Source organism: Schistocerca nitens, chromosome 10 (assembly GCF_023898315.1).
Source record: "Schistocerca nitens isolate TAMUIC-IGC-003100 chromosome 10, iqSchNite1.1, whole genome shotgun sequence".
NCBI classification, from domain to species: domain Eukaryota; kingdom Metazoa; phylum Arthropoda; class Insecta; order Orthoptera; family Acrididae; genus Schistocerca; species Schistocerca nitens.
This window is the reverse complement of record NC_064623.1, coordinates 197,313,886-197,341,222: the sequence shown is the minus strand read 5'-3', so window position 1 is coordinate 197,341,222 and position 27,337 is coordinate 197,313,886.

The window sequence follows — 27,337 nt, the reverse complement described above, 5'->3', positions numbered from 1 at the left end:
TCGTGACATTTGCATTAGATAGGCAGAGCGTACAGCGGTGGCCCAGTGCGGCGACTACTGTGGGGAAACATGGTTCGGGAGTGAGGGGGATGATGGAAGGTAGGGTGGGAGAGTAACAGGTGCGATCGAGTACACGGTTCGGTTAAGCGGTCGTTCGGTTGACCGACGTTCCGATAATCGATGCTCTACTGTACTAGGAAAGTTAGTGAGCAGGATTTTTGTCTATGTTGAGAGACCAGACACCAGCTAAAGTGAGAAATTGTGGAGCAAGATAATGAACTGACTCTGAAGTTAATACCAATAAATTTGGCTGATACAAAACTGATGGAAGTACTCTATGGTACTTTTGGGTATCACCTGTGCACCCCTGAAAGAGGGACACTAAAAATTCATCACTAGAGAAGTCTATTCCTGTTTAGAACACAAATTCATACCAGTATATGAAAATGCACAACTAAGAAATGGAAAAACGTGCATTTTTGAAGATGCCGTGTTGTCCTACCCATAGAAACACTAGACAAGATGAGACTGTGCTAAATCCCTACTGCATTACATGGGGCTGCAGATGTTATTAAAATGGTGGTCATAAAGTACTATAATGAGAATGGAATTGTAGTAATTACACCAAAAAAAAAATTCATTAGTGGGAGACAAGCCTTCAGCAGTTTCTTTCATAAACACTTCATCTATGGTTATGGATAAAATATGACAAGCCTGTCTATGTAACAAATATATCAAATAAGAGATGATTCTCGAAGAGCAGCATTCTGCAGCTTTTTCAGAAATAATTTACATTGTGTAATGGATCGAATGTGATGACTTTCTTTTTCCAGCCACTTTGTGTCCAGACAGCAGTGTGAGAGGAGCTTTCTGCAGCATCTTTCACATACATTTCACATAGGGTGATGGATTGAATGTGATGACTTTGTATTTTTTGTCACTGTGTATCCAGATAGCAGTGTGAGAGGAGCTTTCTGCAGCTTCTTTCAGAAATATTTCACATACGGTAATGGATCGAATGTGATGACTTTGTATTTCTAGCCATTGTGTGTCCAGATAGCTGTGTGAGAGGAGCTTTCTGCAGCTTCTTTCAGAAATATTTCACATACGGTCATGGAGCAAATGTGATGACTTTGTATTTCCAGCCACTGTGCGTACAGAGGCCGTGTGAGAGGAGCTTTCTGCAGCTTCTATCAGAAATATTTCTCATAGGGTAATGGATCGAATGTGATGACATTGTATTTCTAGTCACTGTAAACATAGATGGAAGTGTGAGAGGAGCTTTCAGCAGCTTATTTCAGAAATATTTCACATAGGGTAATGGATCGAAAGTGATGACTTTGTATTTCAATTCATTGTGTGTCCAGATAGCAGTGTGAGAGGAGCTTTCTGCAGCTTCCTTCAGAAATATTTCTCATAGGGTAATTAATCGAATGTGATGACTTTGTATTTCTAGTCACTGTATACGTAGATGGAAGTGAGAGAGGAGCTTTCTGCAGCTTCTTTCAGAAATATATCACATACGGTAATGGATCGAATGTGATGACATTGTATTTCTAGTCACTGTAAACATAGATGGAAGTGTGAGAGGAGCTTTCTGCAGCTTCTTTCAGAAATATTTCACATAGGGTATTGGATCGAAAGTGATGACTTTGTATTTGTAGTCATTGTGTGTCCAGATAGCAGTGTGAGAGGAGCTTTCTGCAGCTTCTTTCACAAATATTTCTCATAGGGTAATGGATCGAATGTGATGACTTTGTATTTCTAGTCACTGTAAACGTAGATGGAAGTGTGAGAGGAGCTTTCTGCAGCTTCTTTCAGAAAAATTTCACATAGGGTAATGGATCGAATGTGATGACTTTGTATTTGTAGTCACTGCGTGTCTAGATAACAGTGTGAGAGGAGCTTTCTGCAGCTTCTTTCAGAAATATTTCACATCCGGTAATCGATCGAATGTGATGACTTTGTATTTCCAGCCACTGTGCGTACAGAGGCCGTGTGAGAGGAGCTTTCTGCAGCTTCTTTCAGAAATACTTCATACGGTAAAGGATCCAAAGTGATGACTTTGTATTTCTAGTCATTGTGTGTCCAGATAGCAGTGTGAGGGGAGCTTTCTGCAGCTTCTTTCAGAAATATTTCACATACGGTAATCGATCGAATGTGATGACTTTGTATTTCTAGTCATTGTGTGTCCAGATAGCAGTGTGAGAGGAGCTTTCTGCAGCTTCTTTCAGAAATATTTCTCATAGGGTAAAGGATCGAATGTGATGACTTTGTATTTCTAGTCACTGTAAACGTAGATGGAAGTGTGAGAGGAGCTTTCTGCAGCTTCTTTCAGAAATATTTCACATACGGTAATGGATCGAATGTGATGACTTTGTATTTCCAGCCACTGTGCGTACAGCGTCCGTGTGAGAGGACCTTTCTGCAGCTTCTTTCAGAAATATTTCACATACGGTAATGGATCGAAAGTGATGAGTTTGTATTTCCATCCACTGTTCATACAGAGGCCTTGTGAGATGAGCTTTCTGCAGCTTTTTTCACATATATTTCACATAGGGTAATGTATCGAAAGTGATAAATTTGTATTTCTAGTCATTGTGCATACAGATAGCAGTGTGAGAAAAGCTTTCTGCAGCTACTTTCAGAAATATTTCACATACGGTAATGGATCGAATGTGATGACTTTGCATTTCCAGCCACTGTGCGTACAGAGGCCGTGTGAGTGGATCTTTCTGCAGCTTCTTCCAGAAATATTTCTCATAGGGTAATGGATCGAAATTGATGACTTTGTATTTCTAGTCATTGTGTGTGCAGATAGCAGAGTGAGAGAAGCTTTCTGCAGCTTCTTCCAGAAAGTTTCACAAAGGGTAATGTATCGAATGTGATGACTTTGTATTTGTAGTCACTGTGTGTCCAGATAGCAGTGTTAGAGGAGCTTTCTGCAGCTTCTTTCAGAAAAATTTCACATAGGGTAATGGATCGAATGTGATGACTTTGTATTTCTAGTCACTGTTTGTCCAGATAGCAGTGTGAGAGGAGCTTCCTGCAGCTACTTTCAGAAAAATTTCACATAGGGTAATGGATCGAAAGTGATGACTTTGTATTTCCAGCCATTGTGCGTACAGAGGCCGTGTGAGAATAGCTTTCTGCAGCTTCTTTCAGAAAAATTTCACATAGGGTAATGCATCGATAATGATGACTTTGTATTTTTAGTCACTGTGCTTCCAGATAGCGGTGTGAGAGGAGCTTTCTGCAGCTTCTTTCACATATATTTCACATAATGTAATGGATCAAAAGTTATGACTTTGTATTTCTTGTCACTCTAAACATAGATAGCAGTGTGAGAGGAGATTTCCGCAGCTTCATTCACATATATTTCACATAGGGTAATGAATCGAATGAGATGACTTTATATTTCATGTCACTGTAACCAAAGGATGCAGTGGGAGAGGAGCTTCCTGCTGCTTTATTCAGATTCATTTCACATGGGGTAATGGATCGAAAGTGATGACGTTGTATTTCTAGTCATTGTGTGTCCAGATAGCAGGGTGAATGAAGCTTTCTGCAGCTTCTTTCAGAAATATTTCACATGTGGTAATGGATTGAATGTGATGACTTTGTATTTCTGGTCACTGTGTGTCCAGATAGCAATGTGAAAGCTCCTTTCACACAGGGTAATGGATCGAAAGTGATGACCTGGTATTTCTAGTCACTGTGGGTGCAGATAGCAGTGTGAGAGGAGCTTTCTGCAGTTTCTTTCAGAATTATTTCTCGTAGGGTAATGGATCGAAAGTGATGACTTTGTATTTGTAGTCACTGTGCGTCCAGATAGCAGTGTGAGAGGAGCTTTCTGCAGCTTCTTTCACATATATTTCACATCTGGTAATGGAATGAAAATGATGACTTTGTATTTCTAGTCACTGTGCGTCCAGACAGCAGTGTGAGAGGAGCTTCCTCCAGCTTCTTTCAGAAAAATTTCACGAAGGGTAATGGTTCGAAAGTGATGACTCTGTATTTCATGTCACTCTAAACATAGATAGCAGTGTGAGAGGAGCTTTCTGCAGCTTCTTTCACATATACATCACTTAATGCAATGGATCGAAAGTGATGACTTCGTATTTCTAGTCATTGTGTGTCCAGATAGCAGTGTGAGAAAAGCTTTCTGCAGCTTTATTCAGGAAAATTTCTCATAGGGTAATGGATCGAATGTGAAGACTTTGTATTTGTAGTCACTGTGCATCCAGATAGCAGTGTGAGAGGAGCTTTCTGCAGCCTCTTTCAGAAATATTTCACATAGAGTAATGGATCGAAAGTGATGACTTTGTATTTCTAGTCACTGTGCATCCAGACAGCAGTGTGAGAGGAGCTTTCTGCAGCTTCTTTCACATATATTTCACATAGGGTAATGAATCGAATGACATGACTTTATATTTCATGTCACTGTAACCAAAGGATGCTGTGGGAGAGGAGCTTCATGCTGCTTTATTCAGATACATTTCACATAGGGTAATGGATCGAAAGTGATGACGTTGTATTTCTAGTCATTGTGTGTCCAGATAGCAGTGTGAGTGAAGCATTCTGATGCTTCTTTCAGTAATATTTCACATAGGGTAATGCATCGAATGTGATGACTTTGTATTTCTTGTCAATCTAAACATAGATGACAGTGGGAGAGGAGCTTTCTGCAGCTTCTTTCACATATGTTTCACATAGGGTAATGGATCGAAAGTGATGACTTTGAAATTCTAGTCCCTGTGCGTCCAGATAGCAGTGTGAGAGGAGCTTTCTGCAGCTTCTTTCAGAAACATTTCTCATAGGGTAATGGATCGAAAGTGATGACTTTGTATTTCTTGTCTCTCTAAACATAGATAGAAGTGTGAGATGAGCTTTCTGCAGCTTTTTTCACATATATTTCACATAGGGTAATGGATCGAATGTGATGAATTTGGATTTCCAGCCACTGTGCGTACAGAGACCGTGTGAGAGGAGCTTTCTGCAGCTTTTACCAGAAATATTTCTCATAGGGTATTTGATCGAAAGTGATGACTTTGTATTTGTTGTCATTGTGTGTCCAGATAGCAGTGTGAGAGGAGCTTTCTGCAGCTTCTTTCAGAAATATTTCACATAGGGTAAAGGATCGAATGTGATGACTTTGTATTTCTAGTCACTGTAAACGTAGATGGAAGTGTGAGAGGAGCTTTCTGCAGCTTCTTTCAGAAATATTTCACATACGGTAATGGATCGAATGTGATGACTTTGTATTTCCAGCCACTGTGCGTACAGAGTCCGTGTGAGAGGAGCTTTCTGCAGCTTCTTTCAGAAATATTTCACATACGGTAATGGATCGAAAGTGATGAATTTGCATTTCCAGCCACTGTGCGTACAGAGGCCGTGTGAGTGGATCTTTCTGCAGCTTCTTCCAGAAATATTTCTCATAGGGTAATGGATCGAAATTGATGACTTTGTATTTCTAGTCATTGTGCGTCCAGATAGCAGAGTGAGAGAAGCTTTCTGCAGCTTCTTCCAGAAAGTTTCACAAAGGGTAATGTATCAAATGAGATGACTTTGTATTTGTAGTCACTGTGTGTCCAGAGAGCAGTGTTAGAGGAGCTTTCTGCAGCTTCTTTCAGAAAAATTTCACATAGGGTAATGGATCGAATGTGATGACTTTGTATTTCTAGTCACTGTGTGTCCAGATAGCAGTGTGAGAGGAGCTTCCTGCAGCTACTTTCAGAAAAATTTCACATAGGGTAATGGATCGAAAGTGATGACTTTGTATTTCCAGCCATTGTGCGTACAGAGGCCGTGTGAGAATAGCTTTCTACAGCTTCTTTCAGAAAAATTTCACATCGGGTAATGGATCGAAAGTGATGACTTTGTATTTCTAGTCATTGTGTGTCCAGATAGCAGTGTGAGAGGAGCTTTCTGCAGCTTCTTTCAGAAATATTTCTCATAGGGTAATGTATCGAAGGTGATGACTTTGTATTTCTAGTCACTGTGCGTCCAGATAGCAGTGTGAGAGGAGCTTTCTGCAGCTTTTTTCACATATATTTCACATATGGTAATGGATCGAAAGTGATGACTTTGTATTTCTAGTCTTTTTGTGTCCAGATAGCAGTGTGAGAGAAGCTTTCTGCAGCTTCTTTCAGAAAAATTTCACATAGGGCAATGGATAGAATGTGATGACTTTGTATTTATAGTCATTGTGTGTCATGATAGCAGTGTGAGAAAAGCTTTCTGCAGCTTCTTTCAGAAATATTTCTCATAGGGAAATGAATCGAAAATGATGACTTTGTATTTCTTGTCACCCTAAAAAAAATAGTAGTGTGAGAGGAGCTTTCTGCAGCTTCTTTCACATATATTTCACATAGGGTAATGAATCGAATGAGATGATTTTATATTTCATGTCACTGTAACCAAAGGATGCAGTAGGAGAGGAGCTTCCTGCTGCTTTATTCAGATTCATTTCACATGGGGTAATGGATCGAAAGTGATGACGTGGTATTTCTAGTCATTGTGTGTCCAGATAGCAGGGTGAATGAAGCTTTCTGCAGCTTCTTTCAGAAATATTTCACATGTGGTAATGGATTGAATGTGATGACTTTGTATTTCTGGTCACTGTGTGTCCAGATAGCAATGTGAAAGCTCCTTTCACACAGGGTAATGGATCGAAAGTGATGACCTGGTATTTCTAGTCACTGTGGGTGCAGATAGCAGTGTGAGAGGAGCTTTCTGCAGCTTCTTTCATATATGCTTCACACAGGGTAATGGATGGAAAGTGATGTCTTTGTATTTCTAGTAATTGTGTGTCATGATAGCAGTGTCAGAAAAGCTTTCTGCAGCTTCTTTCAGAAAAATTTCACATAAGGTAATGCATCGAAAGTGATGACTTTGTATTTTTATTCACTGTGCGTCCAGATAGCAGTGTGAGAGGAGCCTTCTGCAGCTTCTTTCACATATATTTCACATAATGTAATGGATCGAAAGTGATGACTTTGTTTTTCTAGTCATTGTGTGTCCAGCTAGCAGTGTAAGAAAAGCTTTCTGCAGCTTCTTTCAGGAAAATTTCTCACAGGGTAATGGATCGAATGTGAAGACTTTGTATTTGTAGACACTGTGCGTCCAGATATCAGTGTGAGAGGAGCTTTCTGCAGCTTCTTTCACATATATTTCACATACTGTAATGGATCGAAAGTGATGACATTGTACTTCTAGTCATTGTGTGTCCAGATAGCAGTGTGGGAAAAGCTTTCTGTAGCATCTTTCTGAAATATTTCTGAAAGGGTAATGGATCGAAAGTCATGACTTTGTATTCCTTGTCACTCTAAACATAGGTAGCAGTGTGAGAGGAGCTTTCTGCAGATTCTTTCACATATATTTCACATAGGGTAATGGATCGAATGAGATGACTTTGTATTTCATGTCAATCTAAACATAGATAGCAGTGTGAGAGGAGCTTTCTGCTGCTACATTCACATACATTTCACATAGGGTAATGGATCGAATGAGATGACTTTGTATTTCTAGTCACTGTGTGTCCAGATAGCAGTGTGAGAGGAGCTTTCTGCAGCTTCTTTCTGAATTACTTCACATATGGTAATGGATCGAAAGTGATGACTTTGTATTTCTAGTCACTGTGTGTCCTGATAGCAGTGTGAGAGGAGCTTTCTGCAGCTTCTTTCACATATATTTCACATAATGCAATGGATCGAAAGTGATGACTTTTTATTTTTATTCACTGTACGTCCAGATAGCAGTGTGAGAGGAGCTTTCTGCAGCTTCTTTCACATATATTTCACATAATGTAATGGATCGAAAGTGATGACTTTGTATTTCTAGTCATTGCGTGTCCAGATAGCAGTGTGAAAAAAGCTTTCTGCAGCTTCTTTCAGAAAAATTTCTCATTGGGTAATGGACCGAATGTGAAGACTTTGTATTTGTAGTCACTGTGCGTCCAGATAGCAGTGTGAGAGGAGCTTCCTGCAGCTACTTTCACATATATTTCACATACCGTAATGGATCGAAAGTGATGACATTGTATTTCTAGTCATTGTGTGTCCAGATTGCAGTGAGCGAAAAGCTTTCTGCAGCTTCTTTCAGAAAAATTTTACATAGGGTAATGGATCGAATGTGATGACTGTATTTCTAGTCACTGTGCGTCCAGACAGCAGTGTGAGAGGAGCTTCCTGCAGCTTCTTTCAGAAAAATTTCACATAGGGTAATGGTTCGAAAGTGATGACTCTGTATTTCATGTCACTCTAAACATAGATATCAGTGTGAGAGGAGCTTTCTGCTGCTTCATTCACATATATTCCTCATAGGGTAATGGATCGAAAGTGATGACTCTGTATTTCATGTCACTCTAAACATAGATAGCAGTCCGAGAGGGGCTTTCTGCAGCTTCTTTCAGAAATATTTCACATATGGTAGTGGATCGAATGTGATGACTTTGTATTTCTAGTCACTCTGCGTCCAGACAGCAGTGTGAGAGGAGCTTCCTGCAGCTTCTTTCAGAAAAATTTCACATATGGTAATGGATCGAAAGTGATGACTTTGTATTTCTTGCCACTCTAAACATCGATAGCAGTGTGAATGGAGCTTTCTGCAGCTTGTTTCACATGTATTTCACATAGGGTAATGGATCGAAAGTGATGACATTGTATTTCTAGTCATTGTGTGTCCAGATTGCAGTGAGGGAAAAGCTTTCTGCAGCTTCTTTCAGAAAAATTTTACATAGGGTAATGGATCGAATGTGATGACTTTGTATTTCTAGTCACTGTGTGTACAGATAGCAGTGTGAGAGGAGGTTTCTGCAGCTTCTTTCTGAATTACTTCACATATGGTAATGGATCGAAAGTGATGACTTTGTATTTCTAGTCACTGTGTGTCCAGATAGCAGTGTGAGAGGAGCTTTCCGCAGCTTCTTTCAGAAATATTTCTCATAGGGTGAAGGATCTAATGTGATGACTTTGTATTTCTAGTCACTGTAAACATAGAGGGAAGTGTGAGAGGAGCTTTCTGCAGCTTCTTTCAGAAATATTTCACATACGGTAATGGATCGAATGTGATGACTTTGTATTTCCAGCCACTGTTCATACAGAGGCCGTGTGATATGAGCTTTCTGCAGCTTTTTTCACATATATTTCACATAGGGTAATGTATCGAAAGTGATGAATTTGTATTTCTAGTCATTCTGCATACAGATAGCAGTGTGAGAAAAGCTTTCTTCAGCTTCTTCCAGAAATATTTCTCATAGGGTAATGGATCGAAATTGATGACTTTGTATTTCTAGTCATTGTGTGTCCAGATAGCAGAGTGAGAGAAGCTTTCTGCAGCATCTTCCAGAAAGTTTCACAAAGGGTAATGTATCGAATGTGATGACGTTGTATTTCTAGTCATTGTGTGTCCAGATAGCAGGGTGGATGAAGCTTTCTGCAGCTTCTTTCAGAAATATTTCACATGTGGTAATGGATTGAATGTTATGACTTTGTATTTCTAGTCACTGTGTGTCCAGATAGCAATGTGAAAGCTCCTTTCACACAGGGTAATGGATCGAAAGTGATGACCTGGTATTTCTAGTCACTGTGGGTGCAGATAGCAGTGTGAGAGGAGCTTTCTGCAGTTTCTTTCAGAATTATTTCTCGTAGGGTAATGGATCGAAAGTGATGACTTTGTATTTGTAGTCACTGTGCGTCCAGATAGCAGTGTGAGAGGAGCTTTCTGCAGCTTCTTTCACATATATTTCACATAATGCAATGGATCGAAAGTGATGACTTCGTATTTCTAGTCATTCTGTGTCCAGATAGCAGTGTGAGAAAAGCTTTCTGCAGCTTTATTCAGGAAAATTTCTCATAGGGTAATGGATCGAATGTGAAGACTTTGTATTTGTAGTCACTGTGCATCCAGATAGCAGTGTGAGAGGAGCTTTCTGCAGCTTCTTTCAGAAATATTTCTGAATGGTTAATGGATCGAAAGTCATGACTTTGTATTTCTTGTCACTCTAAACATAGGTAGCAGTGTGAGAGGAGCTTTCTGCAGCTTCTTTCAGAAATATTTTACATATGGTAATGGATAGAAAGAGATGACTTTGTATTTCATGTCAATCTAAACATAGATAGCAGTGTGAGAGGAGCTTTCTGCTGCTTCATTCACATATATTTCACATAGGGTAATGGATCGAATGAGATGACTTTGTATTTCTAGTCACTGTGTGTCGAGATAGCAGTGTGAGAGGAGCTTCCTGCAGCTTCTTTCAGAAAAATTTCACATAGGGTAATCGATCAGATGACTTTGTATTTGTATTCACTGTGTGTACAGATAGCAGTGTCAGAGGAGCTTTCTGCAGCTTCTTTCAGAAATATTTCTCATAGGGAAATGAATCGAAAGTGATGCCTTTGTATTTTTATTCACTGTACGTCCAGATAACAGTGTGAGAGGAGCTTTCTGCAGCTTCTTTCACATATATTTCACATAGGGTAATGAATCGAATGACATGACTTTATATTTCATGTCACTGTAACCAAAGGATGCAGTGGGAGAGGAGCTTCCTGCTGCTTTATTCAGATACATTTCACATAGGGTAATGGATCGAAAGTAATGACGTTGTATTTCTAGTCATTGTGTGTCCAGATAGCAGTGTGAGTGAAGCATTCTGATGCTTCTTTCAGAAATATTTCACATAGGGTAATGCACCGAAAGTGATGACTTTGTATTTTTATTCACTGTACGTCCAGATAGCGTTGTGAGAGGAGCTTTCTGCAGCTTCTTTCACATATATTTCACATAATGTAATGGATCGAAAGTGATGATTTTCTATTTCTAGTCATTGCGTGTCCAGATAGCAGTGTGAAAAAAGCTTTCTGCAGCTTCTTTCAGGAAAATTTCTCATAGGGTAATGGACCGAATGTGAAGACTTTGTATTTGTAGTCACTGTGCGTCCAGATAGCAGTGTGAGAGGAGCTTTCTGTGGCTTCTTTCACATACATTTCACTTAGGGTAATTGATCGAAAGTGATGACTTTGTATTTCTAGTCACTGTGCGTCCAGACAGCAGTGCGAGAGGAGCTTCCTGCAGCTTCTTTCAGAAATATTTCACATATGGTAATGGAACCAAAGTGATGACTTTGTATTTCTTGCAACTCCAAACATCGATAGCAGTGTGAGAGGAGCTTTCTGCAGCTTGTTTCACATGTATTTCACATAGGGTAATGGATCAAAAGTGATGACTTTGTATTTCTAGTCACTGTGCGTCCAGATAGCAGTGTGAGAGGAGCTTCCTGCAGCTTCTTTCACATATATTTCACATACCGTAATGCATCGAAAGTGATGACATTGTATTTCTAGTCATTGTGTGTCCAGATTGCAGTGAGGGAAAAGCTTTCTGCAGCTTCTTTCAGAAAAATTTTACATAGGGTAAGGGATCGAATGTGATGACATTGTATTTGTAGTCACTGTGCGTCCAGATAGCAGTGTGAGAGGAGCGTTCTGCAGCTTCTTTCAGAAATATTTCTGAAAGGGTAATGGATCGAAAGTCATGACTTCGTATTTCTTGTCACTCTAAACATAGGTAGTAGTGTGAGAGGAGCTTTCTACAGCTTGTTTCACATATATTTCACATAGGGTAATGGATCGAATGTGATGACTTTGTATTTCTAGTCATTGTGTGTCCAGATAGCAGTGTGAGAAAAGCTTTCTGCAGCTTTATTCAGGAAAATTCCTCATAGGGTAATGGATCGAATGTGAAGACTTTGTATTTGTAGTCACTGTGCATCCAGATAGCAGTGTGAGAGGAGCTTTCTGCAGCTTCTTTCAGAAATATTTCTGAAAGGTTAATGGATCGAAAGTCATGAATTTGTATTTCTTGTCACTCAAAACATAGGTAGCAGTGTGAGAGGAGCTTTCTGCAGCTTCTTTCAGAAATATTTTACATATGGTAATAGATCAAAAGAGATGACTTTGTATTTTCTAGTCACTGTGTGTCCAGATAGCAGTGTGAGAGGAGCTTTCTGCAGCTTCTTTCAGAAATATTTCACATATGGTAGTGGATCGAATGTGATGACTTTGTATTTCTAATCACTGTGCGTCCAGACAGCAGTGAGAGAGGAGCTTCCTGCAGCTTCTTTCACATATATTTCACATAACGTAATGGATCGAAAGTGATGTCTTCGTATTTCTAGTCATTGTGTGTCCAGATAGCAGTGTGAGAAAAGCTTTCTGCAGCTTCTTTCAGAAATATTTCACATATGGTAATGGATCAAAAGTGATGACTTTGTATTTCTAGTCATTGTGTGTCCATATAGCAGTGTGAGAGATGCTTTCTGCAGGTTCTTTCAGAAAAAATTTCACATAGGGTAATAGATCGAATGTGATGACTTTGTATTTCTAGTCACTGTGCATCCAGATAGCAGTGTGAAAGGAGCTTTCTGCTGATTCATTGAGATATATTTTACATAGGGTAATCAATTGATATGATGACTTTGTATTTCCAGCCACTGTGCGTGCAGATAGCAGTGTGAAAGGAGCTTTCTGCATCTTCTTTCCTATATATTTCACATAGGGTAATGTATCGAATGAGATGACTTTGTATTTCATGTCACTGTAACCAAGGGAAGCATTGGGAGAAGAGCTTTGTGCTGCTTTATTCAGAAATATTTCACATAGGGTAATGGATCAAATGTGATGACTTAGTACGTTTAGTCACTGTGCATCCAGATAGCAGTGTGAGAGGAGCTTTCTGCAGCTTCTTTCAGAAAAATTTCACGTATGGTATTGGATCGAAAGTGATGACTTTGTATTTCTAGTCACTGTGCATCCAGATAGCAGTGTGAGAGGAGCTTTCTGCAGCTTCTTTCACATATATTTCACATATGGTAATGGATCGAAAGTGATGACTTTGTATTTCTAGTCATTGTGTGCCCAGGTAGCAGTGTGAGAAAAGCTTCCTGCAGCTTCTTTCAGAAAAATTTCACCTAGGGTAATGGATCGAATGTGATGACTTTGTATTTCTTGTCATTGTGTGCCGAGGTAGCAGTGTGAGAAAAGCTTTCTGCAGCTTCTTTCAGAAAAATTTCACCTAGGGTAATGGATCGAATGTGATGACTTTGTATTTCTAGTCATTGTGTGTCCAGACAGCAGTGTGAGAGGAGCTTTCTGCAGCTTCTTTCAGAAAAATTTCACTCAGGGTAATGGATCGAATGTGATGACTTTGTATTTCTAGTCATTGTGTGTCCAGATAGCATTGTGAGAGTAGCTTTCTGCAGCTTCTTTCAGAAATATTTCTCATGGGGTGATGGATCGAATGTGATGACTTTGTATTTCTAGTCATTGTGTGTCCAGATAGCATTGTGAGAGTAGCTTTCTGCAGCTTCTTTCAGAAATATTTCTCATGGGGTGATGGATCGAATGTGATGACTTTGTATTTCTTGTCACTGTAAATATAGAGAGCAGTGTGAGAGGAGCTCTCTGCAGCTTCTTTCATATACATTTCACATCGGGTAATGGATTGGATGTGATGATGTATTTCTAGTCACTGTGTGGACAGAGACCAGTGTGAGTGGAGCTTTCTGTAGCTTCTTTCAGAAATATTTCACATTGGTTAATAGATCGAATGTGATGAGTTTATATTTGTAGTCACTGTAAATATAGACAGCAGTGTGAGAGAAGCTTTCTGCAGCCTCTTTCATAAATATTTCACATAGATGTGTGGATCGAATGCGATGATCGTGGCTTTCTATTTAATCTAACAAAAGAGAGAAGTGTGAGAAAAGCTCTCGGAATGCTTCTTTCAAGATGAATCGGTAGGGGCTTGTAGTATCTTTTCCAACAGGGACAATGGTATGAGAGCGGTTTTCTGCAATTTCTTTCAGAAATATTTCAAATTGGGTTATGGATCGTGCAAAGATTCTGTGGACTTTACATGACTAAAAATGGAACTAAGTCATTTTGAAGTAGCAAGAAAGCGAAGTAAATGGTATTTACAGTTAAAGCATGTGATAAATTCTAGGTCACTTAATCTTTTGTATTGCTACTCACTTTCTTTTGGACAGCAGCGTTTCTTCTTGCACAATTTATTAGCTTCTCTCCTTCTCCTGCTACAGAAATTACTTTGTCTGTTAGGGCAGATATGGCTAAATGTTTAAAATATTATCAGATACAGATGGAATACTATTTAAAGCTCTTTTTATTTAACACTATGACTGGTTTTGTGTACTGGCAGAAATGAAACTGAAGAAAGCTTCTGAGTTGTTCTCCCATAGCTCATTTTGTCCACAAAATGCAAAATTTCTATGTTTAACCCCCAGTATAACATGCAATTTTAATCTGCTAGCAACCTTCATATTGGCATACACTCAGTTCAGAGTTAAAAATTAATTCCTAGGTCACTTGAACTGGAAGGGTCATTTTGGTCAAGATACGTATCATAAAACTGCTTACAAACAACAAAGAGACGTAAAAGAGAGAGACTCATTCCCTTTCCAGTGCTGCAGGCAAGGAAACAAAACCCGGCCCCTGGTACTATGCTTGAGCCCCGCCTGTCTCACTAGATCCTCATCTAGGAAGTGTTCTGTGATTGCTATATGACAAAGAAATTCTGTAAAGTGCTGCTGTTCACTAGTGTTTTACTTAATTATGAGTTCAGTTGCTCTATAACTAAAATCCATAAATTATTTTATATGTGGAACAAATTCTACAAAATAAAATAGTGCACCCGTAATATGCTGATGGATTACACATTTATGTTTTAAATTTAAATCACTTGTTTTAATATACATCAAAAGAGCATATTTGTTGGGAGGAAAGGGACAGTAGGAAGAAAGGAAAGGTGCACAGGTGCTAGATGAAAGAAAATGTGTCTTAGGAGGCAGAAAGTGTAGCAAAACGCCCAAAGTAAGGCCCATTTTCATGGTTGGTAACATTTGTTTTTGTTTTTATTATGTGGTACACCTATATTTATACAGTGACATCAGAAATTAATTTGCTTGTCTTAGAAGTACACCAGACATAAGTAAGAGCATAGTAGTATTGATTATTTTAATTTTACGAACCTGAATTGTTAGTAGGACACTCAGTGCCTGTTGGGGAGGGGGGCAGCAGCACACACTGACAACTATTATGCTGTAGTCACAACAGGTAGACCTACAGGATTTCAGATTGTCATCTCTTGTCAGTTGCTCCAGAAGAGACAAAAGGCAGCAAATTCAGATATTTTATATTTCAGCGACTCAAAAACCCATTTGAAGAGTCTAATTAATTAATAAGAAATTGAGAAGTGTAATGTGTCTGACTAATGAAGTGTTATTGGTATAAACTGTGCAAAACATTCCCTGTTGGAATTCCATCACAGAAGAGCATCTCACAAATATATAGAGTATGAGCAAGAGTTGTCACAGAAAAGGCAGGGTAGAATTGTCAAATGGAGATCAATAATTTTAATAAGGAAATAAAAAAGAATTTGGCAAACATCAAATAGATATGGAAATGTGAGGGGGCCAGGAGTTAACATAGTAGGAAGCTCATTGAAGTGGAGAAGAGTGAAGACGAGATGTAGGTGACAGTACCACTCAGCACATGCTGTAGAGAATATTTCACAACTGTGATTCTTATCCCTGTGCCTTAAAATGTCTTGTGTACCTAGTGAGTAATTTGAATGTGCTTTCATCTTAATCACAATTTTAGTGATTGTCACACTGATATGGACTGAGAATATCTTAGTAGGGAGGATGCAGCATGTTATCTCAGATGCAGTGTCACCAACATGTATAGAAGCAAGTTGGGGTGTACCCCAGAGAAGTGTGTTGGACCTTCACTGTTCATGTTGTATATTGATGATCTTGCAGACAGTATTAATACTAGCTTCAGACTTTACATAGATAATGGCGTTATATAGAACCAAGTAAAGTTTGAAACTGTATCAAGGTCTGACTGAATGTATGTACAGCTTTGTTCAAAGTAAGGAGGATGGATGGATGGATCGATTTTGATTGATGGGGTTAAAGGGATCATTGGTTGTTGGTCCCTCATTCTTTTGTGTATCAGACTGTGAATAGCCCAGATAGGAAGGACACAAAAGAAAAATACCAATGGACTTGACTGTACCCAAGAACAAAGGAAGCAAAGACATAGAAGCAAGTAGAAGTGAGAGAGAGGAAGGTAGGAGGGTTAATCTGCCCAGAAAGCAGCTGGAGATCATGGGACACAGTATCTGACTGGAGACATTCTCTGCATCTCACAGTTGCTTCCACATCCTCCATTACCACAAGAAAACTAGCTACACAGACAAGATAGATTCATCATAATTGTTCTCTTTCCTGGGATTTTGTCAACCATTGATAGATGTCCCAGAATAAGAAGAATTTTAGGGGTGGGAAGGGCAGGAGCCAGGGTGGACCTCTGAGAAAGGATAGCTGTGGGACCCTCGGGTTGGAGCAGGCTGCAGCACTCACACCTCCAAATTCACAAGTGACCGACAAGGCTGTTGTGCACTAAGACACAGAGAGGAATAAAAACCACCTCCACAGATACAAAGCAAAACCAAATCAGCCACTTTGGTGTTGTCTGATAGCACCAGAGGTAGGTAGTGTGTCAGCAAGTGTAAGGCTTCATTTTAAGGTGCCAAATTGGGCAACCTAGTAGGATGTGGTCCACCGTGAGACCCTTGAGCAGGCCTGACATTCTGTATAGTCACAACTAATGGGTGTCAGAGATATCAGATAGCACTGGTCACCAGCCTGTAGATTAATCAAGGAGCCACTCCCAATTAAGAATGGCTTGCGACTGTGAGAACGAAAGTGGCTGAGAGATCAAGCAACGGCCAACAATCCTGCAGTGAATATACTGCATCTAACTGTCAGGGAGTGAAGTTCACTGTATTGTGATTGTATGCAGCCAAAACTGGTTTGTCAGTTTGCCATTAAGCCATTAATGTATACAAAACCTGAGTGTGTAAATGCGTGAAGAATGTCTGGGAACAGGCGGCAGAAAACCATAGGGTCTACTCTAAAACTATATTATTGAGGGGATATGATGGTGGGATGCACACCATTGGGGCGTGTGGTATTACTGACTGACAAAAGCTGCGTGGGAGCAGAAATAGTGACACACCAGTCGGTAGTAATTTATTTACCTGTCCTGCAGGGTTTCAGGCTAGGCTGAATCCACACACTTTTCTTCCAGTTAATTTAGAAAAAAAACAGAATGGAAACAGTTTAGAGGGAAATAGGGCTTACTAATTTTGTCATTAAATGAGCCAGAAAAATGCCATTTGAGATACAGTTCCCCATAGCATTGGTTTCATCACATTAATTTCCAAAAACAAATACTATCTGTAAGGCACTATCCAAAGTTATTTGATGGGGCATTTACTTGGAGATAGGGTTGATCTAAACATAGTTCCACACTTTTGTAGTTCTGGGAAAGTGAACATCTTGTGTATTAGCCAAACTTAGACATAGAAACATCTATAAATGTAATTAAGTTTTTCAGCATCTGCTGGTTCTCATCTCCAACTAGAAAGGAATGAAACATAATGTTGCAAGTTTTTACTGCAGTCTATCCACAGCACACTCTCATCTTAAATTAATTTGTTCTTCTGTTTTTAAATGGAGACAGATATGTGTCAGTACCATCTGGAACATTTATTTGAACTTCCAGCTATATTTCTGTTGCAATAATGTATGGTCTAAAATGTATCTAAGAGTAAGTTACCCATTATCAAACACCCTTATTACACTATTTGTAAATCAACTGCATGTGGTTGACAAATAGTGTCATTTCATAATGACTGTTATGAATCATGAGAAGTAAATGTTTTTTAAGAAGTGAAGCTGCTACACTACCATGTGTAGAATAATCTGATTAATTGCATTTTTTTAAGTGGCCAATTTACATTATAAAATAAAAAAAATTTAATGAAAAGTACACTTTTTACAAGGAAGTTAATCATTTATGGTAATTAAAAGTTCATTGAATGATGTGCCATAATTTTATACATCACCAAGAGCTTTTTCAGGATGTGGATTTTTCCACTCCTTTGTCCTCATGGTCCAGCACAAAGTGTGAACGTCAAGGATGGCTGCCTGAGCCAGCTAGGTGGGGCTCATCTGGTACATTTCAACCAGGCCCAGTGCACAGTGTGAACACAGCTTAAGTTGGCAAAGATGGGATAGCCACATCAGCTGATCATCAAAGACCAGTCGTAAAAGGCAATAAGTCACCACCAAATTGAGTGTTTGGTCCTCGAGGTAGAGTTCTGGTTATGGATAGACAATATGATAGTGTGATAGTGACAGAAGGGCCTGACATGTCTTGCAAGTGTAAAACTGGAAGCAATGGGTGAGAGCCCAGGACTGCACATTTCCTATGGTACCCACAGTTGAGGAGTCATAGTAGATGCAAAGTTGTCAGCATACAGGGAGGATTACAATGTAGACCCCACAGCTGCAGCTAGACCACTGATATTTGCTACAAAATGGGGCACACTCATTACAGAGCCCTGTGGACCTCTTTTTCTTGTATGTGGGGAGTACTGTGGGAAGCACCAACTTTAACCTAGAAAGTATGGCAAGACAAGATGTTCTGGACATAAATTGGGAATTGGCACCAGAGACTCCACTCATTGAGGGTACCCAGGATGTGGTGATGTTGTGTGGTGTGTTGGGCCCTATGCAATTCAGACAACAGCTGCAAGATGTTAACACCAGAAGAAGCTGACCAAGTGGCAGACTCCAGGCGGTCCAAAGTTTCAGCAGTAGAATGACCTTTGTGAAAACCACCTTCGGACAGAGCCAAAAGGCTCCAGGACTCAAGGTACAAACACACCTGTCTGCTCACCATATGTTCCAGGAATTTGCATAGATATTAAGCGAGGCTAATTACACAATAGCTGTTGTTTTCAAGGGGGTGTTTATCAGTTCCAGTACTGTGACAATCATACTTTCTCACCACTGTGACAGGAACACCACCTCACTCCAGATATGGTTGAAAATGGCAAGTACATGACATTGGGCATCCATTTATAAGTCATTGAGCATTTAGATGTTGGTTCATAGTGGTCATCAGGAACACTACCTCAGTACAGAGGCAGAACATGTGGGGTTTGGCAGCATAGGAGTCATCATACACTCTCTCTCTCTCTCTCTCTCTCTCTCTCTCTCTCTCTCTCTCTCTCTCTCTCTTGGATGACATGTTTTCCGTAGATAATTTAGATTTGGGTTTGTCCGCTCAAGATTCTGAGGCAGGAGGAACACGACATCCTATGACCTCCAACCTGTGGTGGCTTTCCTACGACCTGCAACCTGTGGTGGCTTTCCTACGACCTGCAACCTGTGGTGGCTTTAGCCACTGGATGTCATCCAATTGTAGGTCAGCAGAGTCCTGGGAATGCAGTGTACAAGGGACCCCTTCCTGGTAAGTGGTGAGGAGGAGGAGGAGGAGGAGGAGGAGGAGGAGGGCAATGCTTCTCTGGTTGGCAGTTGGGGACTGACATTCCTAGTGAATAGCAAGTCAACATTGTCAAAGAGGGTATGGAGGGAGCAGTAGGAGAAAGACCCTTCTCCACTATGGGAATAGGTGTAGTCCGGTGGCCCAGTAGGCCACAGGGTGGATGACGGCACAGTCACCGGAGAGGATGACATCATAGTAGTAGAATTTGTCCATTTCACACATGTACGGTGTAAGAGATTGTGTTTCTTTTTGGTCTCTTGATTTGTGAGGATGTGTATTCCTGGGTTTTCTTTTTACACTTGAAAATGGTACAGGAGGAATGGTGCTCCCCACAGTTGACAGAGATTGGTGGAGAGGGGCACAAACAAACAACCACAATCCCTTCAGACAAGACTGGTGCTGCAATGTAAAGATATGTGTCTAAATCACCTTCACTTGCAGCACCACAAGGGTGTAGGGATATATGGCTTCATATCACAGCGATAGACTACCTTAGATGATTTCTCGTTGATTTAGAAGATGAAGGTGGTAAAGCTGAAGGCTCCAGTACCCACTGTGTTCTCTTTTGCTACCCACTGGACACCATGGACAAAATGCACATGTCATTACTCCTAATTAGCAAACAGCTCTAACAACAGTACATAAAAGGAGATCTAGGTGGAAATCCTGTAGCATATTCAGTGGTTAATGCACGATTATAGTGACAGGAAAATCTCCTAGCTTGTCACAGGCAGGTGGGGCAGTTTTAAACTGAATGGAGCCACTTCTAATTTTTGAAATCACCGCCACTGCCCCAAACCTGTCCTCGAGATGTTGAAAGTATAATAAAAACTTTGTAGTGAAAAATGAATCCCCACCTCTCCTAGAACAAACCATGTATTAAGGGGAGGAGTACTTCTTGCCTTGTTTCTGAGCCCTATGTTCCTCCCATGCTGTAACCAGGGAAGGGAACCTTTCAGGGTGATACCACTCTGTGTCATATTAGGTCTTAGCTTCATAAGAGACTACTGGGGCCATACGACCACTAGTGGAAAGAGGTTTGAGTCACTTCATGTGGTAGTCTTTTTCCATAGTAATGCCTGCATTCAGCTGGGGCTCTCGCCCTGGGTGTCCCACAGTCACAGCAACAGTAATGGTTACCTGGGCACTAAGCCATTTCTGGAACCCCGCCCAGAACAGAAAGGCTACCATGCTAGGTTTTGGGCATAGTACCAATGCAAAAAAATAAGGGTGCAAAGAGAGGGTATTTCTGAGTGCAATCGATGGAAGAAAATGAGAAGGGCCCACAAAATATGTTGTAGAGACAGCAGAGATCCCTAACCAAAGATTACATGTCCTTCACTATATTGCTTCAGTGGATAAAAAGTGAAACACAGTTGACGGCCTGTGCAATGTTCCGTAAATGTATGATAACTGCGACATACCCTGGAATGTAATTGGTTTTACAAAGGGCACTGGGACAGGAAATGGCAAACCATCAGTTGCTGACGATGAGTGCAAACTCGTGAGGTTGGCAGAAATGGCGATGGCTAAAAATGTCAGGGAATCGCCAAAAATGGCAATAGCTAAAGTGACAACGCCCAATTTGCAGCCTATCTAAAATGGTCTCCTCTTAACAAGAGGTCCAAGTGGAGGTTGGCCAAGTCGTTGAGAGAGGTTTTATTTCTCAGAGCTTATTCCTGTGAAGAGAAGACTGGTGGTGAAGCCAAAGAGATACTATCTGCTGACAGATGGCAACACAGAGACCATCTGAAGGACTAAAAGGGCTAGCAGACTGAGGTAGTAGGAGGACTGCAGGCTCGGCAGCCGTCTTATTTCCTGTGAGAGCGACGTGACAACGAACCTTCATGAGCATCACAGCTGCTTCCTCAACAGCGAGCAAGTTGAAGCTTTCTTGGACCTATTGCACTATGGAATGGACTGTGTACAACACACAGAGGCTCTGGAGGACAATGAGCGATTTGGAGCATATAACACAATTAAAGCCCATGTTGCCACATGTATTGGGTGGTCTGATAGAGGGCGAAGACCTCCACTGTAAAAATCTAGCAGTGTTCCGGAAGAAGCCGGCTGGTGTGGCCGTGCCGTTCTAGGCGCTTCAGTCTGGAACCACGTGACTGCTACAGTCGCAGGTTCGAACACTGCCTTGGGCATTGATGTGTATGATGTCCTTTGGTTAGTTAGGTTTAAGTAGTTCTAGGGGACTGATGACCTCAGCAGTTAAGTCCCATACTGCTCGGAGCCATTTGAACCTTTTGTTCCGGAAGCTGATACTGAAAATAGTCGGTGCCCATGATGAAGACACATCCAACACCACGGTTGGTCTTAGAGGCATCTGTGTACACAAAAATTGCTGTGGGCTAAGTTACTTGCTAAGGTCAAGAAAGTTAGTGACAGATCAAATCCAGAGCAGTGTCCTTGGGAAGCGAATGAAGTTAAAGATTTAAAGATGAAAATGGGTCACTACATGAAGCCAGGACAGTGAAGGGGTCACATCCATTAGGAATGTGACAGGTACTGTGAAGTTAATCTTCCGGAGCAGTAGCCAGAAAGCAGAACTCAGAGAGGTAACAGAGAAGAAGGGCACATGCCGCACTGGCGGTCAACGGAGTCATTGAAAAAGGGGACATAGGATGGGTGGCTGAGCATGGAAGACAAATGGCACGCATATCCACTAACAATGATTTCATGCTGGTACGAACAGTAGTAGTTCGGCAGCTTGTGCAGAGCGACATTCAACTGGGGTAGTGTAAAAGGCACCAGTGGCCAAACGTACTCCATGATGGTGGATTGTGTTAAGATGGCACAAGATGGACGGGCATGCAGATGAACAAGTAGAAGACCCATAGTCTAGTTTTCAATGCACAATGGTTCGGTATGAGCGCAGGAGGGTGGGCCAATCTGTTCCCCATGAAATAACGCTTAGGACCTGTAGGTCATTGAGAGACAAGATACATTGTGCTGCCAGGTAAGACATATGGTAGGACCAAGAAAGTTTTCTATGAAGCATGAGCGCCAGGTATTTTAATGTTGATTGAATGTAAGACTAACAGATCCACGATGTAAAGTGATAGAAGAGACCCCTTGTGTCACCAGAGATTCATACAAATGGTTTTGTCAGTGGAAAAGTGGAAGCCATTAACGATGCTCCATGAGTAAGGACAGTTTAGACATTGCTGGAGACTTTATGATCTACTGCAGTTCTCCATGGACTTGTTTCCTCGAGCAAAGTTATCAACATAAAGGAAACTGGTGATGCCTGCTGGGAGACAGGCCATTACATGGTGAATGGCCATAGCAAAGAGGAAGACGCTCAGCATGGAGTCTTGAGGCAATGATTTCTCCTGGATAAAGGTGTTTGACAAGGCCGAACCCATACTTAGCTTGGAAACTCGGATTTTATAAAAATTCCCAAAGGAAATGGGACAGGCAGCCTCTGAAGCTCCACGTGTAGAGAGTACAGGTATGGAGGATACCAGTCCTTCAGCATGTGTAATAGGCTTTCTCCAAATCAAAAAACATGACTGAAGTCTGGTATTTCCTCAGAAACCATTCGTGACATGGGTTGACAGAGTGACGAGATGGTATACTGCACGCCAGCATGCACGAAATCCACATTGTGTAGCTCTTAGTAGATTGTGAGACTCCAAGCACCGTACCAGCCGGCCATGAATCATACATTGAATCACCTTGCAACAGCAGCTGGTGAGAGAAATTGGGCAGTAGCTAGAAGGAAGATAATTTTCCTTATTGGGCTTCACGCCAGCAATTGCGAAACATGTCATCCGCCCATTTTGTATTCTTGTCACCACTGCATAGTCTTTTAATATAGGAATCAAGGGAGAGGATGTTATTTGGTGGCCAGTATCCTCTTTCTATTACCCAACTGCATACACGAATTAACAGGATTCTTTATTGACATTAACAGGAAGCTACTTAACTTTGAGAGTCCGTGTGTTGTGGTACAAGCTCTTCCGTCACAGTCCACTTTAGCCTCACTGCTGGTGAAGTAAAAGATCCGCTAGAAACACTACTCCAGCCACTGCACACTCTTGTAGCCGGTGACGTGAACTGACATACACCCACTAGGACAGTGACTGAGCTAGTAACTGAGAGACTTACCGGACTGAGGCCGTCCGGCCATTGGCGGCCATCTGTATACTTCTGGTCGAGAGGGCGTTGCTCGTGAGTCTCTCTTTGGCCTCTCTCCTGATAGGCGCATTTGATGCAACGATCTTCTTGCTACGTCTTTACCGACCAGTGTGCTGGTGACAGTTTACGCCAGCACAGCCCAAATGTAGTTTATGTACGAAGGAGAAGTGCTTCCCTGCAAAAGAAAGGTGCTGCAGCATCTGAATCTCAGGATTGTCTGGCCGTGGGACAGGAGATCCGGATGAAATGAAGCATGATCTAGCCCCTTACAGTGAACGCAGCATTGTAGCATTCACAATTCTGAGAAGGGAAGGGTGTTGCCCGAGCCTCCTCCACACTTTTCCGATGGAGGAAGGCTAGGTGATCGTGGAAAGAGCTCGAAGTTTCCGCAAAACGGCGGTCCATTGTGTCGGAGATTGCAACGGTGTCCACGAGGACATCAACTGCTACAGTCGGGCTGGAAATGAGGGAATGAACATTGATCCCAGATAGCCCACAGAGGTTGCCCCACACAATGCAAGAGGGAATAGAATAGAACAGAATCTTTGTCACATGACATGTTACATACAATCATTTGATTGAGAAATTGGTAACTCATCACGAATAATTCTATGACTACCTGGGTTTACCTTAAAACAAGATACATACAATGAAAGCATATGGATGCTCCCAGAAGGACATTACAACATAAAAGATAAATACATGTTAGATTCAAACCACTGTGGATTAGGAAACAGGAAGAAATCTTTCTTTTTAATTATTTTTAATGTTTGTTTCTCTAGTGTACGGACATATTTAATAAGAGCACATACTACCATGAAAGGAGTATATATGTATACACCTAAATATTTACATGCATAGTTTACATGATGCATAGTTTATAAATGTTGGCTCTTGTCCACTCGCTGTGGCGGGAACGTCCCCCAGAAAATGACCAAAATGGTACGCATAAACCTCCTGCTGCCACGAACCAGATGACGAAGTCGGCGACTGCTGCATTGTGGGAGGGTCCAGATCCATCGGTAGGACGAGAGGAGGCGAAGGCTCATCTCCGTGGGGTCGTCCAGCGGTGTCGTGATGAACACCCTCTGGCTGCTGGACCTGTGAATCTGGGCGAAGAGAGACTGAAAGATCATCGTGTACACGACAGAGGTGCAGTTGATTTTGATGGTGGCACTGCAAGCCATCGGGACCTGAAAGAAGATACATGCAAGCGCCAATTCGGTAGACGATCTCGCCTCGCGCCCATTGTCTGCTACCACTAAAAACCCTGTGAAAGAAAATATCATGCTGCCCAAAGCGATACTAGCGACCTTCCCTCAGCGCCGGATGTTGAGGAGGATGGAGCAGCTGGAGCAGTGTCCGATGGCGGCGGCCGTGAAGCAATTCCGCTGGCGACGGTCCATCTCGTGGGTGCCAACGATATGAGGCGAGAAACGGTTGCAGTGCTTGATCCCTGGTGTATGCAGAGCGACGTTTGGCCATCTGCTGCTTGAATGTTCTGACAAATCGTTTCGCTTCGCCGTTTGACTGTGGATGGAACTGTGCACTAGTTAAGTGCTGTATGGCATTGCGTTCACAGAATGTTTAAAATTCATTTGACGTTGGCTGAGGGACGTTGGCTGAGGGATGTTGTCTGACACCAGTACTTCATCTACATCTACATCGATACTGTACAAATCACATTTAAGTGCCTGGCAGAGGGTTCATCGAACCATCTTCACAGTTCTCTATTATTCCAATCTTGTATAGCACACGGTAGGAATGAACACCTATATCTTTCCGTACAAGCTCTGATTTCCCTTATTTTATCGTGGTGATCATTCCGCCCTATGTAGGTCGGTGTCAACAAAATATTTTCGCTTTCGGAGGAGAAAGTTGGTGATTGGAATTTCATGAGAAGATTCTGTCGCAACAAAAAACGCCTTTCTTTTAATGATTTCCAGTCCAAATCCTGTATCATTTCTGATTATATTAGATTAGATTAGCTTTTCGTTCCATAGATCCATGTTGAGAAGATCCTCGTGGATGTGGAACATGTTTCTTTTTTAAAGAAAAAGCTGAATTAACAATACTAATAGTATGAATATATACAATACATCATTTGTTTCTATTTAAAAATTCGTCAATGGAGTAGGAGGAGTTGGCCACTAGTAAGTCTTTCAGGCTCCTTTTAAACTGATCTTTATTTGTAACTAAATTTTTTTATGTTTGCTGGCAAATTGTTGAAGATGAGTGTTCCTGAGTAGTGGATCCCTTTTTGAACTAAAGTAAGTGCTTTTAAGTCCTTGTGCAGATCATTTTTGTTCCTGGTATTGTATGTATGAACTGAGCTGAGCTGTTTGTTGGAAAAAGAGATATATTATTTAGGACAAATTTCATTAAGGAGCAAATATACTGAGAGGTAGTAGTTAGTATACCCAGTTCTTTGAAGAGGTTTCTACAAGACATCGGTGAGTGTACTCCACAAATAATACCTATTACACGCTTTTGGACTCTAAAACATTTGTTAGACTTGAAGAGTTACCCCAAAATATTATACCATATGACATTATGGAATGAAAGTTGGCAAAGTATGCAAGCTTTTTCACTTTTATGTCGCCTATGTCTGCTAACACTCAAATTGCAAATACAGATTGGTTAAGGCGTTTCTGCAGTTCTGTGGTGTGCTCCTCCCAACTGAATTTATTATCAAGTTGTAATCCCAGGAATTTAAGACTGTCAACCTCTTCTATCTGCTCTTCTTCGTACTTTATGCATATGCTGGGTGTAAACCTCTTACAGGTTCTGAATTGCATATAGTGGGTCTTTTAGAAGTTTAATGTCAGTGACTTGGCTTTAAACCATTTATTAATATCCATGAAAATATCATCAGCAGATCTTTCTAGAACTACACTCTACATACTATTTATTGCAATACTTGTGTCATCTGCAAACAATGAACTCCGTCTTCTGGCAGTGTAACTGATGAGACATCATTAATGTACACAAGAAAAAGCAATGGCCCTAAGATGGATCTTTGTGGGACACCACATATAATTTCTTCCCATTCTGATGATGACAGATGCCTTAATTCACTAATCCCTTGCACTGACACCCTTTGTTTCCTGTTAGCTAGGTATGACTTGAACGATTTTGCAGCACTGGCTGTGACACCATAGAATTCTAATTTACTTAAAAGGATGTTGTGGTTTACACAATCGAATGCCTTTGACAAATCACAGGAAATACCTGCTGCTTGTAACTTGTTATTTAATCAATTAAGTACATTTTCACTGTAGGTGTAAATAGCCTTTTCGGTATCAGAACCCTTCAGAAATCCAAACTGTGTTCTTGATAATATGTTATTTGTGGTCAGATGGTTGAGAAGCTGCCTGTTCATTACTTTTTCTGAAATTTTTGAGAATGATGGCAAAAGTGAAATTGGTCTGTAGTTTGATGGCATCTCTTTATCCCCTTTCTTGAATAGAGGCTTAACATCTGCATATTTCAGCCAGTCAGGAAATGTCCCAGTTATAAATTGACTGGTTACACAAGTAACTTAGAATTGTGCTAAACTCACAAGAACATGCCTTAATTAACTTTGTTGATATTTCATCGTAACCACTAGAATGCTTTGTTTTTAAAGATTTTATTATGGAAGTTATTTCTTTTGGTGAAACGAGTGACATATTCATGTACCTGAAGCTATTTGTAAAGGCTAGTTTCAGATATTCAAGGGCATTATTTACTGATCCTGACAA